This window comes from Macaca thibetana, chromosome 19 (assembly GCF_024542745.1).
Source record: "Macaca thibetana thibetana isolate TM-01 chromosome 19, ASM2454274v1, whole genome shotgun sequence".
NCBI classification, from domain to species: Eukaryota; Metazoa; Chordata; class Mammalia; order Primates; family Cercopithecidae; genus Macaca; species Macaca thibetana.
The window spans coordinates 24,957,791-24,972,595 of record NC_065596.1 but is presented as its reverse complement, the minus strand read 5'-3'; positions in this window follow the sequence as shown (position 1 = coordinate 24,972,595).

Below are 14,805 nucleotides of genomic sequence, written 5' to 3'. Positions count from 1 at the left end.
GGTTCAAATGCTTTAACAAGTCACACAAACAGGAATTTTCCAGATGCTGTTTCTCTCTTCAAATCCACTTTCCACTCTACATGTCCAGTCATAGTGGATTATTTGTACTCCTACAAAAAGCCTCAAATTCTTTGTATTTGCTGTCCCTTCTGTCATAATCTGCTACTCTTTTCCCTCCTGGGTGACAGTCTTCATCCATAGCTTAAATATTCCCTGCTCTAGGAAGATTTACTGTGGGTTCTTGCCTTGGAAACTAATAAAAGTAGTGTGTAGTAGCCAAGATTACAGACTTAGTATGAAGCTTCCTAGATTAAAATACTAGTGCTTCCATTTCTTCTGTCCCTTTTTTCTTCATTTGTAAAATGGAGACTATAATAGGGTTGATATCAGGTACAAATGAATAAATACACCTAAAACATTGGAAATTCTGCCTGATTCATGACTACCCTATAAAAAGTTAGCAAATGTTAACCTCAGGTGATAAACACAGGACACATAAATTATGGATGGAAGGTTTCTACAAAAATTTGCTTTGATCATTAAAATATTATCAATAACCACATATCAACTTTTGATTACTGTGAAAAAACTAGAAGAATATGCAAATGCATCCCACCAAAAGTGAGATAAAGGGTCACTAATATTGACATTATCTCCTTTTATTTTTTCCTAAATCTATTTTGGGAATTTTTTTTTTTTTTTTTTTTTTTTTTTTTTTTGAGACAGAGTCTCGCTGTGTCTCCCAGGCTGGAGTGCAGTGGCGTGATCTCGGCTCACTGCAAACTCCGCCTCCCGGGTTCACGCCATTCTCCCGCCTCAGCCTCTCAAGTAGCTGGGACTACAGGCGCCCGCCACCACGCCCGGCTAGTTTTTTGTATTTTTAGTAGAGACGGGGTTTCACCATGTTAGCCAGGATAGTCTCGATCTCCTGACCTCGTGATCCACCCGCCTCGGCCTCCCAAAGTGCTGGGATTACAGGCTTGAGCCACCGCGCCCGGCCTCCATTTTGGGAATTCTAAATACAACCTAAATGATCTGCAGGTTTCTGTTTCAAGATACTGGGCAGCTCCACAAACCATAAACACTAAACCCCTCCTTGCCAGTCTTGTGCTGGGTGCAAGCACATGGTAAAGAATGGGACATAGTCCCTGCAACAAAGTAACATGCAGCCTAAGGGAGAAACAGATCAGATCTAAAAGACCTTAAGTAAAACATTCCAAATAAGGAAGCCAAATTCATAACTATTCCTTTCCAAATCTCAATGTTTCCCTCTCCCTTAGGTTTTTCACATAACTACCTTCTTCCTAGTTTCCAGGAAATAAAACTCTGAAGTTATTTGCTTCCTTTGCTCTTCATTCATAATTACTTTATGTTAGTTACTTTTAATTTTTACTGACTAGGATTTGGTTTTGATTTTAAATAGTCAAATTCCTCCTCTACCCACCAAAAACATATGTGGGAGAAGAGTAATAGATGCAATAAGATAGGCAAAATGTTTACAAGAGTTAAAGACAAATGATGGCGGGGTTGGGGTCATTAACACTATTTTATCTATGTGTATGTTTGGGAATTTCTATAAGAAAAATTACAGAAATACCATGTGGGTGGTATGGCACCAATGAATAAATGCATTTAAAATGTTAGCAGTGGTTATCTCTAAATCCTGAGATTATGGGTTAAAGGGATGGGGTCTCGCTGTCATCCAAGCTGGAGTGCAGTGCCGTGATAGTAGCTCACTGCAGCTTCAAACTCCTGAGCTCAAGCGATCCTCCCACCTCAGCATCCCAAGTAGCTGGGACTATAGGTATGCGACACCACACCCAGCTAATTGTTTAAATATACAGCAGTGAATATGGGTAACTTTCATTTCCTTTTATACACTTCTGTATTTTCTAATCTCTCTATAATGGTCATGCATTATTTCTATAAGGAGAACATAGACTCTAAAGCCCCAGATCCAAACCTGATAGAAAAAGACTTCCACAAACCATATACAAGATTATTTTGCATGGTTCTAAGAAAAATGTACAGCGTGGAGAATATGAACACAGACTTGAGGCTTCAAATTCTTGGGTTCATATGGACGTTCTCTTAGTAACTGAACGTTTTAGGGTTCGTCTTCCCTTTTCTTCTTAGAGCATTTCTATAAGAAACCTAGTGCTTCTGAATCCTTTCTCTAACCTTTTGATATGCATGTAAATTTCGTTAGAGGCTATGTGAGCCTCTAGCCAGGTGTACAACATAGAAGTATTTGTGAAAGTTCTGAGATTTGTCCCTTTTGAATATAAATATCTGAGAAAATAACAACCCGCTGTCCCTAACACTGTAAGAGTTTAACCATGGTGCCTCTCTTTAAACTGTAAATCGGCTAGCAGATGAGGTAAGAGAAATTTTATTATCACTTCGGATAAAGTTAGTTAACTAAGACTGGATTCTCAAGTAAATTTAGAATAAATGTATAAAAGAATTTGCAGTAAATGATGAGTCCTCTTATTGAAAAATCATTAATCTTGAGAACTTATGTACAGAGTAGTCAAAAGTAAAACTGTATAAAAAGTTTAAAACTGCTTGACTGTACACATACGGCGGAATTTTTAAATAATATTTTTATTCAGATTGCCTACAATACTACACAGTGGTTGTCCTTATTCAGTAATAAGACAGCTTTCTTTTCTACATTGTGTAGAGAGGTCTATTATCTTCGTCTTTCTGTTAGAACGTAGTGGTACCTACCACATAACGCTATTTTGGACATCTAATGAATAATTCGTATAAAAGTATAAGGACCTCCTACTAATGACTCTACTTCAGAAATGAGGAGAACGGCATAAAGATTAAGATTAACTCACAAAACGTTATAACACTAGTAAGAGGCAGGGCTGCCCAGTAGGTGGGAGAGGCTGGCTGGGGAACGCCAGGAGACCCTCTAACCAAGCGACAACCGACCCAGGACGCTCCCAACCCGGGGACGCACGAACTGCTCCAAACGTGAGGCTCAGCCGAGGAGAAAGAAAACAAACTGCTCCCAACTCCAGCCTCGAAGCTGGCCACAGCTTCTCAGGCCCTCCTCCAGACGAGGCCCAGGGCCCCGCTTGGTCCCCAACGAGGTTGAGAAAACTTGGAGGGTCCCTGCGGATCCAAACACTTGTCTCCTTGAGCCCTCTTAGAGCGAAAAAGCCTTCCAGCAACTAAAGAGAAACCCTGGACCACTTCCCACAATTCCCTAGCTCGGCCATCCGAAAGCGGAAGTGCCCCAGGCTCCGCGGACCCCTGACTACACTTCCCAGAATGCCCCAGGGGGACAACGGCCATAGTTCCGCCCCTTGGAGCGGAAATACTTCCGAGTAACCTGAGCTTCCGGGTATCCTAGAAAGCCAGAGCGAATCTTAGCCAAGATTTGCAATTTAGAGTGGAAGTATCTGTCTTGGTGGTACCTACCGATTCTGTTGTTCAAGGGCCTCGGGGAAGAAGTTACGGATCGGGAGAAGGGTACCTAGTAAAACCCAAAGAGCTACACTACAGGAATAAAGATAAAAGGCAAATCGTCTTCACTAGGGGACTAAAGCAAAACTTGAAATCACATTCGTACCTGAAAATAGATTAAAGTAAACCTTTTCTGTTAGTGTTTGCAGGTACCTGACATAAACAAATAAAATTTTCTAATAGAGAAAGAGACTGTCGTCCTAGGCCTCATATTCTTTCTCTAATTTTAAAATATATTAATATTGGACAAAGTACAATAGTCCTTGAAGAAAAGAACATTTTAAGATATACAAAGAAACAATTCATAATAATGAAAATTTTCTATTAACTATAACAGCCGTACATAATACAAAGCAAACTTTATAAAGAAAAATTGACAGACTCATAAGGAGAAAAACACTTATTAACAGGAGAGCTTTTAATACATAATTAGAAGGAAACACAGAAAGCCTTGAAATCATATACAGGTCCTGGAGTTAACAATGGTTCACTTAAGATTTTTCGACTTCATGATGGGGTGAAAGCAATACACATTCAGTACAGTACCTATACAACCCTTCTGTTTTTCTCTTTCAATACCTATTCAATACATTATATGATATTCAACACTTGTTATGAAATAAGCTTCTTTTTGTTAGATAACGTTGCCCTTGGATCATCTGAGGGGAGGAGTTTGAGACCAGCCTGGCCAATATAGCGAAACCCTGTCTCTACTAAAACTATGAAAATGAGTCAGGCATGGTGGTGCGCATCGGTAATTCCAGCTACTCCGGAGGCTGAGGCAGGAGAATCGCCTGAAAGTGCGAGGCGGCTGTTGCAGGGAGCCAAGATAGAGCCATTGCACTCCAGCCTGGGCAACAGAGCGACTCCCTCTCAAAACAAAACGAAACAAAAAAAATCTTGCCCAACTCGGGGCTAATGTAAATGTCGTGAGCACCTTTAAGGCAGGCTAGCCTAAGCTACGATGTTTGGTAGATTGTGTGTATTAAATGCATTTTCGACTTGGGATACTTTCAAATTACGGTTCATCCGAATGTAAGCCCATTGTAAGTTGAGGAGCATCTATCCTAAAACAGGAGAAAAGCTGAACAAAAAAATAAAAACATTCATCTCAGGAATTCAGTAAACAAATATCAAAACCACAGTGGGTAGATGGAACGAAATGATCAAGATAATAGGAAATGCATGAAATAGAACACGAAATGGAATGGATCTTAAAAAGCAAAATGATCATTCTATAAATAGAACAATAAAATTGACAAAATCCAGTGACAGTAAACAAAAAAGACAGAAATGACATATTACCAATTTCAGAAGTAAAAGGGAGCATCACTAAATATATTAAGAGAATATTATGAGGAACATTATGATGATACATTTGAGAAATATAAATTCCCACTTAAACTAAAACATACACAACAATTAACAAAATGTTGAAAATTTATCTCTGAGAATGAGAATGGGAAGAGATGCTGAATATCACCACTTCTAAATAAATTGTACTGAACCTTATATCTAGCAACTTGGTCAAAATAATTTTATTATTTATTTATTCCTTTCTTTCCCCTATGGAACACTTTCATTTCCTCCCCCAGCCCCATATTTTGTTTGTTGTGTTTCTCTTTGTGTGTGTTTTGTGCAAAGTGCATGTGATGTGGTTATGTGTGCACAGTTTTAGTTTATATAAGTGGTATTATGTCATAAAAATAAATGTCAAGACTTTTGAAACTCAGCAGTATGTTTTAAAGATTCATTCATGTTTCTAGCATACATTAACCTATTTTATAGGACTAATTGTCTACACCCAAAATATTTTATCTATTTACTATTCCATGACAGAAACCTGGATTATCAGTGGCAATAATAATGCTAGGAACATCACTATACATCTTCATAGAAATGTGTGACAATTTATTTAGGACACATATCCATAAGTGCAGTTGTTGGTTCATAGCAGTCATATACTTACACATTTACGAATAATATTAATAGCTATATTGCTCTCCTGAATGGTTAAACCATTCCACATTCTCATGAGCACTGAATAGAGTTTGTTGTGTAACCACCCATTTCCATATCATCATTTGCCATGATCAGTCATCCTATGTCTTGCCACTCGATTAAACACATACTGGTATTTCACTGTTTTAATTAAGTTTATCTGATTTCTAATAAGTTTGAGCATTTTTTCAAAATACTTTACAGCCTATTCTGTAAACTGTATATTTATGCCCTTTTCTTCGGTTACGGGTGCTATGTTTTCCTTGTTCATTTGGATTATATACCATGAATATTAATACCTTATGCATTTGAGACATAGCAATACCTGCTACTGGGTATTTTTTGATATTTCTTATAGAAACTTTATTGAGATATAATTGAAATACTATACAGTTTACCCATTTAAAGAGCACAATTAAATGAATTTTATTATATCCACAGAGTTGTGCAACTATCACTGCAATCAATTTTTAGGACATTTACATAATCTCAAAAAGATACCTGATACCCATTAACGGTCACTTCCAATTTTTCCCAAACTCCTCAGCCCTAGGCAATCACTAATCTACTTTCTGTAGATATACATATTTTGAACATTTTCTGTCAGTGTACTCACACAATATGTGGTCTTTTGAAACAAACTTTCTTTACTTAGCATAACATGTTGAAGGGTCATCCATGTTGGTGCATGAATCAGTTATTCATTTCTTTTCATGGCTACATAATGTGCCATTGGATGAATACACAACATCTTATTTATTCATTAATGGATATTTTGGATTGTTTCCACATTTGGCTCTAATGAATAATGTTGCTTTCAACATTTATGTACAAGCTTATATGTAGACATAGGTTTTAATTTCTCTTGGTTGTATATCTAGGAGTGGAATGCTGAGTAATATAATAACTCTATGTTTAAACCCTTGAGAAACTGCCAGACTGTTTGCCAAATAAATTGCACCATTTTACATTCCCACCAACAATGTATGAGGGTTCCAATTTCTCCACTCTCTTGGCAACCCTTTTATTACTTGTCTTTTTTACTGCAACCAATCTGGTGGATAAGTAATATCTCATTGTGGGTTTGATTTGCATTTCCCTAATGACTTATGACATTGACCATCTTTTCATGTGCCTATTGGCCATTTTTATGTCTTCTTTTGAAAAATGTCTATTCAGATACTTTGGCCCATTGTTTAATTGGGTTATCTGTCTTTCTAAAGTGTTGAATTGCAAGTGTTCTTTATACATTCTAGCTACAAGTCCCTTATCAGATATATGATTTACAAATATATTCACCCATTATGTTAGTGTCTTCAGTTTCTTGATGGTATCCATTGATGCACAAAAGTTTTTCATTTTGATGAGTTCCAATTCCTTCATTTATATTTTGTTGTTCCTTGAGCTTTTGATGTCATATCTAAGAAACCATTGCCTATTTCAAGGTCATGAAGATTTATACCTATGATTTCATCTAGTTGTTTATAGTTTTAGCTCTTACATTTAGGCCTTTTACCCACTTTAATTTTTGTATATGATGTAAAGTATGGGGTCCAGCTTCGCTCTTTTTCATGTGCACATCCAATTTTCTCAGCACCATTCACCATTTGTTGAAGAGACTGTTCTTTTTTCATTGAATTGTCTTGGCACCTGTACTTGATTTTAATATTCACGTGCTGTGTCTCACATTGAATAAACATCCTTAATTTTGAGGAAAGAAATTTGATAAGCATTTTCCTTAATTTCTGTGCTTTTGAAATTCCTAGGTTTCAAGAATATTCTCCTACATTAAAAAAATTAACTTTCTAAATTTACCTTTGCTATTTAGGCCCTTTAATCCTTCTGAAGTCTATCTATGTAAATATTATTAGGTAAGGATCTGCTTTTATTTTCCTGCATATACAAAAAAAAACCTTAAAAATAATTATAATAATCATATTCATGGATAGACAATTTAATATTTTAAACATGTCAATATTCTTCCCCAAAGTAATCCATCGTATCAATGCAAACCCAATAAAAATACTAGAATTTTTCTGGAAATTGGTACAAATATTAAAAAATTTGGAGTAAAATCTGAGAACTAAGAATAGTCAGGATAATGTGAAAGAATAACAAAATGGAAGACTTACTTTATGAGATATTAAATCATATTATAAAGCTACAATATCAGTGTGGCATTTGCTTAAAGATATATAGATAAAGGAAGAGAATAGAGTGTAGATCAAAGTAAATACTGTCATTTCATTTGTGAAAAGGATATGCTGCTGTACACATTTTAAAAGTTCTTTTTAATATGTGCTTCTGGCCGGGGGCGGTGGCTCACGCCTGTAATCCCAGCACTTTGGGAGGCCAAGGTGGGCAGATCACGAGATCAGGAGATCGAGACCATCCTGGTGAACACGGTGAAACCCCGTCTCTACTAAAAATACAAAAAATTAGCCAAGCGTGGTGGCAGGTGCCTGTAGTCACAGCTACTTGGGGGGCTGATGCAGGAGAATGGTGTGAACTCGGGAGGGGGAGCCTGCAGTGAGCCTGGGGGACAGAGCGAGATTCTGTCTCAATAAAATAAAATAAAATAATATGTGCTTCTTCATCAATTAGATACCCACATGAGAAAATATATATTCGTCTGTACTTCACAGAATTCACAAATACAACTTTCAGAAAAACTGTAGATCTAATTTTGGAAAGTAAAGCAATGACACTGAGGGAAACAAAAGAACCTGTTTGTTGCCTTGAAGTAGAAAAAATTATTATATGAGACCAAAATAATCCACAATTTTTAAAAAATTAGTTGACTTAGACTATTTTAAAAATGAAGAATTTCTCTTAATTAAGGCAGCAATGAGAAAATGAAAAGGTAATTCTCAAATTGAGAAAATTTGTAAACCATGTATGTGACAAAAGATTCATATCCTGAGCATATAAAGAATACGTAAATCCTAAAATCTATAAGAAAAAGTCAGGCAAACAGATAAGAAAAATGTAAAAATAACTGAACAGATAGTTCAGAAAAGATGACAAAAATACTCAAAAATCAAATAAAAAGATACTCAAGTTCCTGAGTCATCAAAGAAACTCAAAATATTGTGAGAATTCCACTACATTCCAACCAGAAAGGTTAAAATTAAGAATTAGGCGGATCACGAGGTCAGGAGATCGAGACCATCCTGGCTAACATGGTGAAACCCCATCTCTACTAAAAATACAAAAAAATTAGCCGGGCGTGGTGACAGGCACCTCTAGTCTCAGCTACTCGGGAGGCTGAGGCAGGAGAATGGCGTGAACCCGGGAGGCGGATCTTGCAGTGAGCCGAGATCGCGCCACTGCACTCCAGCCTGGGCAACAGAGCAAGACTCTGTCTCAAAAAAAAAAAAAAAAAAAAAAAAAAAAATTAGGAATTAGTCAAAGAAAGGTTGACAAAAATGCAAATACTTGGATTGTGTAGGAGTGTAGTTTTATACAACCACTTTGCAATAAAGTTTTGCAGTAATTACTGACGCTGAGTAGTTTTAATGCTACTACTAAAACTTTTAGTGCTATTACTAAAACTGTCATATAACCCTTAGATCCATGCTTATATATATATATTATCAATAGAAGGAGATTCATATGTTCAGCAAAAGACATGTCTTTTTATGTTTATACAAACACTATTTTATTTTAATCATTTTTTATTTATGTATCTTTTTTTTTTTTAGATGAAACCTTGCACTGTCGCCCAGGCTGGAGTGCAGTGGTGCGATCTCAGCTCACTGCAACTTCTGTCTCCCGCGTTCAAGCAATTCTCCTGCCTCAGCCTCCTGAGTAGCTAGAATTATAGGCACATGCCACCAAGTCAAGCTAATTTTTGTATTTTTGCTAGAGATGGGGTTTCACCATGTTGGCCAGGATGATCCGGAACTCCTAAATTTGTGATCCAAACACTTGTGATCCGCCCACCTCGGCCTCCCAAAGCTCTGGGATTACAGGCATGAGCCACCGCGCCCAGCCTACAAGCACTGATTTTAATAACCAAGGACAAGAAACTACACAAAATCTATCAACAATTAAATGAATTAATAAGTTATGTGATATTTATACATTAAAATAATACACATTAATGAGAGTAAACCAGTTACATTCACTTCCAACAGTATGGATAAATGTCATGGACATAATGTGGACAAATAAAGAAAACACAAAATTGTACGTATTTTATTATTCTATTTATATGAAGTATAAAAAACAGCAAAGTAAATCTATGCTATTATAAATCAGAATAGTGCCTACCTTCAGAGAAAAGTAGGGATTTGAATTGGGCATGAACGTTTTTAGGGTGATGTGCTAATGCACGTCCTCTTAGAAATAAAAATGCAGCCAGGTGAAGTGGCTCACGCCTGTAATCCCAGCGCTTTTGGAGGCCGAGGTGGGCGGGATCATCTGAGGTCGGGAGTTCCAGACCACCCTGACCAACATGGAGAAACCCCATCTCTACGAAAAATACAAAATTAGCCGGGCGTGGTGGTACATGTCTGTAATCCCAGATACTCAGTAGGCAGAGGTAGGAGAATCGCTTGAACATGGGTGGCCGAGTTTGTGGTGAGCCAAGACCTCGCCATTGCACTCCGGCCTGGGCAACAAGAATGAAACTCCATGAAAGAAAGAAAGAAAGAAAGAAAGAAGAAAGAAAGAAAGAAAGAGAGAGAGAGAGAGAGAGAGAGAGAGAGAAAAGAGAGAAAGAGAGAAAGAGAGAAAGAGAGAAAGAGAGAAAGAGAGAAAGAAAGAAAGGAAGGAAGGAAGGAAGGAAGGAAGGAAGGAAGGAAGGGAGAAAGAGAGAGAGAGAGAAAGAAAGAAAGAAAGAAAGAAAGAAAGAAAGAAAGAAAGAAAGAAAGAAAGAAAGAAAGAAAGAAAAAGAAAGAAAAAAGAAAGAAAGAAAGAAAGAAAGAAAGAAAGAAAGAAAGAAAGAAAGAAAGAAAGAAAGAAAGAAAGAAAAAAAAAAAAGGCAAAGGCAGGATTAGTTGTGTCAGAATTTTATTAGGGGAAATGACCGTGAGAGAAAACAGGAGAGAAGCTGGAAGAATTAATTGCCAGACCACGACGTAAATCTAACACTGAGTAAAGAACAAAAGGCAGCCTAGGGAACAAAGTGAGACTCTGTCTCTACAAAAAAATACAAAAACTAACTGGGTGTGGTAGCACGTGCCTGTAGTCCCTGCTACTTGGGAGGCAGAGGCTGGAGGATCACTTGAGCGGGGGAGGCAGAGGTTGCAGTGAGCCAAGATTGTGCTATTGCACTTCAGCCTGGGTGACAGAGTGAGACCCTGTCTCAACAACAACAACAACAACAACAAAGGAAGATTGGATACAATCATTCTGGACTTCCATACAGCCTAAGAAAAGTTACATTAGGCTGGGTGCAGTGGCTTACACCTGTAACCCCAGCAATTTGGGAGGCTGAGGCGGATAGATCACCTGAGGTCACGAATTCAAGACCAATCTGGCCAACATGCTGAAACCCTGTCTCTACTAAAAATACAAAGATTAGCTGGGTGTGGTGGTGTGCCTGTAATCCCAGCTACTCAGGAGGCTGAGGCAGGAGAATCCTTTGAACCCCGGAGGCGGAGGTTGCAGTGAGCTGATACCACGCCACTGCACTCCAGCCTGCGTGACAGAGTGAGACTAAATTTCAAACAAAAGAAGGAAAAGTTACATTAAAGAAAAAGCCATTAAAGTCAGGTATTCACAATCTTATCTACCCAACAGAGAAGATCCATGTCTCCCTGAACAGGTCTACCTTAGAATCCTTACTGTTCTCAGACATTGATTGGGAGCAGCAGCCCCCAGAAAATCTGGTCTTGGTTCTAACACAGGATTTACCTCAAAACACAACAATAGGGGTCTTTGGTTACTTGCATTAAAATATTTGTGAAGTACATTTTCATGGCTACCACATGCTGGTTATGTGCAGTTTCTTGATACAGATGCTGGTATTTTGAGTGTGTTGAAAATTAAACAATCATGACACATATGACATATACATTTTTCTACATCTATTTATACTTCAATGAAAATTTAAAATATGTGGTGCTATTCATATACTGGAAAATTCAATGTTATAAAGCTATCAGTGCTCCTTTGAATAATCTATATATTTAATAAAATTCTTAGCAATTTTTTGGTGAAAACTAGCAAGCTGAGTCTAAAATCTGTAAAGAAAAGCAACAGGCAAGAATAACCAAAGCATCAAAAGAGAATAGAAAGAGGTAGGTTTATGCAATAAGACATCAAGACTTTTTATGTATTTGTAGTAATTAAAACAGTGTGTTATATATGCAATATGAATAGACTAACGGAAGATAACAGAAAGTTCAGAAACAGATTTACATATATCTAGTCATTTGGTATTTGACAAAGATAATAACTGAAATAGAGAAATCTCTTAAGAAGTGAGGATAGGTCCTTTGTATATTCTTCAATGGAAAAATAATTCATCTTGACCTTTAGCATGTCTCATATGTAAATATCAATATGAGATGGAATATGGATCTTAAAGGATTTTTTAAAATAGCTACTAAAATATCTTTGTGGGCTTCTCTAATGTTGGCAAAGATTTTTTAAAGCACCAACTGAAAAATACAATAGAGAAACTTAAAATGAGAATGGTTGTTCACCAAGTGTACCACAAGGAAAGTGAAAATGCTGGCCACAGTTGAAAAGATAATCACAATACACACACACATGTCAAAAGGCTTATAAGCAGAATATAAATAAATCCTATAAATACAAGAATAAAACTGACAACCAAATAGACAAATCAACAAATCACTTGACTAAGTAAGCACTATACAAAGAAGAATATACAAATGTACAACAAGGCTTCAGATACATGCTCTGTTTGCTCAACTTCATTAGTCATTACAGCAGTATAAATTAAACCCTCAATGAGACAACTCTATCGACACACCAGAATGACTAATTTAGACTCATATCTAACTGACATGTTATATCTTTTGACCAATATGTCCCAATCCCTCCACTCCAATCCCTGGAGTTGGAGTAGCTACTCTAGTGCCCCTAGAGTAGTATTATACTCTATTTCTTTTAAAATGTTAGAATGATGAATTTAAAAAATAATTTTAAAACAATTTACATCTGACAACACCAAGCATTGGCAAGGACATGAAGCAGATGGAACTCTACCACAGTCCTTGTAAAAATGTAAATTGGTACAATCACTTTGGAAAATGTTTCACAGTATCTGCTAGAGATAAATTTATGCATTCTCCATGACACAGAAATTCCACTTCTAGCAAGCAGAAACACACACACACACACACACACACCCAAAATATATACAAGATTTCACCCATGGGATGTAGTGTGCCTATACTTGCCCTACAGTAACAAAGTAAGTAAACAATTGCTATAAAACAGCAGCATAGTTCAATCTCACAAACATAATGTTGAGCAAAACAGAGGCACAAAAGGATATATACAGTATGATTTCATATATATAAAGATATACAAAAGGAAAAGTAGTCAACAACGATAGAAGTTAGGAAAGTGATTATGGTTGAGAGAGAGGGGTAGTGTCTGAAAAGGAGCAGAAATGGTTCAATATCAGTCAGGGTTCAATCAGGAAAGTGGAATCACTAGGATTTTAGGGACAAGGACATTTTAAAGTAGGAATTAGGTACACAAACATGGGAAGACAAATCAGAGATGGTAGGACTCTGAGAATTGAGGCATGTCCCACTACTGAAATGGAACTGTTAACAGGAATCATGGTAAGTTTAGTGAATTCTATGAACATGAGCCCAATAAACGCAATTCATTTTTTGAAAAATGACTGCCCTGGTCACAAGCAATGCTGGGTGGAATTCCATAGGAGAGAATAAAACATTTTGTAAAGTCCACAGGTGATGCTTTTATCAGAAGCATTGGAACAGGAAAGGCAAATTCCTATCTAGAGTAATTGTTTTTTCCATTGAAAACAAAGTGCTGTCTCCTTCATGATGAAAGTGGTTCGGTGTAATCAAATTCCAGCAGGAGATTGGTAGTCCCCTTTGAAGAACAGTGCCTATCTGAAGTCCAGTGTTAGTCTGTATTTTTGATAGATTGGCCATATAAATGTGATTGTAGCCAGATTGGATTCAGTGAATGGAATTTCATAGTACTGAACTAATAAGCTCCATTTCCTCCACCATGACTACACTGTTCATGCACCCACTGAGAATGGACATGGTTGGCTAGAGAAAAATCTTGAAGAACATTCACAGAATGTACCATCTTGATCACCTGATTTTTAAGCTCATCTTCTTGTGAGGTTGCTCATTATTGACAATTAAATAGGACACAAGTAATTTTATACTCTGCTCATTAAAAGTAGTCCACTCACACACCATTGTCAATTTGCCTTGTCACCAATTATCAATCATGCTTATTTGAAGTCCATGACCATCTAGCAAAACTATTCGTTCCCCTGGCATCTTTCCTTCTGGGGGAAAAAAAAAAAAAAACTGAAGTACACTACTCAAAAGTCTAACAAATGGGAATACTTTCTTTTACCACTCTCCTTTGGGGCCACCACAGCATGAGGCTACAGTGTGCCAGTTGTCCAGTTTTAGGTGATGCTAGAATATTATGAAGAATTACCTATAAACCAGGTCCACATGTTTCTTTCATTCAACTGATTATAGCAAGCTCCCCATGAAGTCAAATGTATGGACTAAAAGACTGGTGTCACTATAGCAGGACAAATGGAACCAGGGAAGGTCATGAAAAGAAGGTTCTCATGCACATATGCCTGATAAGAGGAACTTTTGCACAAAAGACTGAAAAAATCACAATCTTGCACAAAGGCCACCACAACCTTACACACACAAAAATACTTTGGTTAGGACAGCTGCCCAGCAACTGGCTGTCCAACCTTGAACTACTACCACCTTTGTTACTGATCCTTGCAGTCAAAGATAATTGTTTCAAACAACTCATGTAACCCTCCTCATTTCTCCTTTAAAAGTCCTTGTCTTTCTTTACCTCCCTGAATACACCCACTATATTCCCATTGCAATACTCATTCCTGAATAAATACAATTTTCTTTTAGACATCTTCTCTCTGTGTCTGCTATTTAGGTTGACATAAAGTTTGTGTCAAGAAGTGAGACTGAAGTCAGCTGACCTCAAATGGGCCAGCATCTCCTGGAGCCTAGTGAGATACCAACGTTGACCCCTTTTGAGCCCATGCTTCTATGGCCTTCCTTTTCTGCTCTAGTGAATCTTCGCTTAGATTCTCAGATGTCCTTTGTTCGGTAAGTTCTTTTGACTTTATTCAGG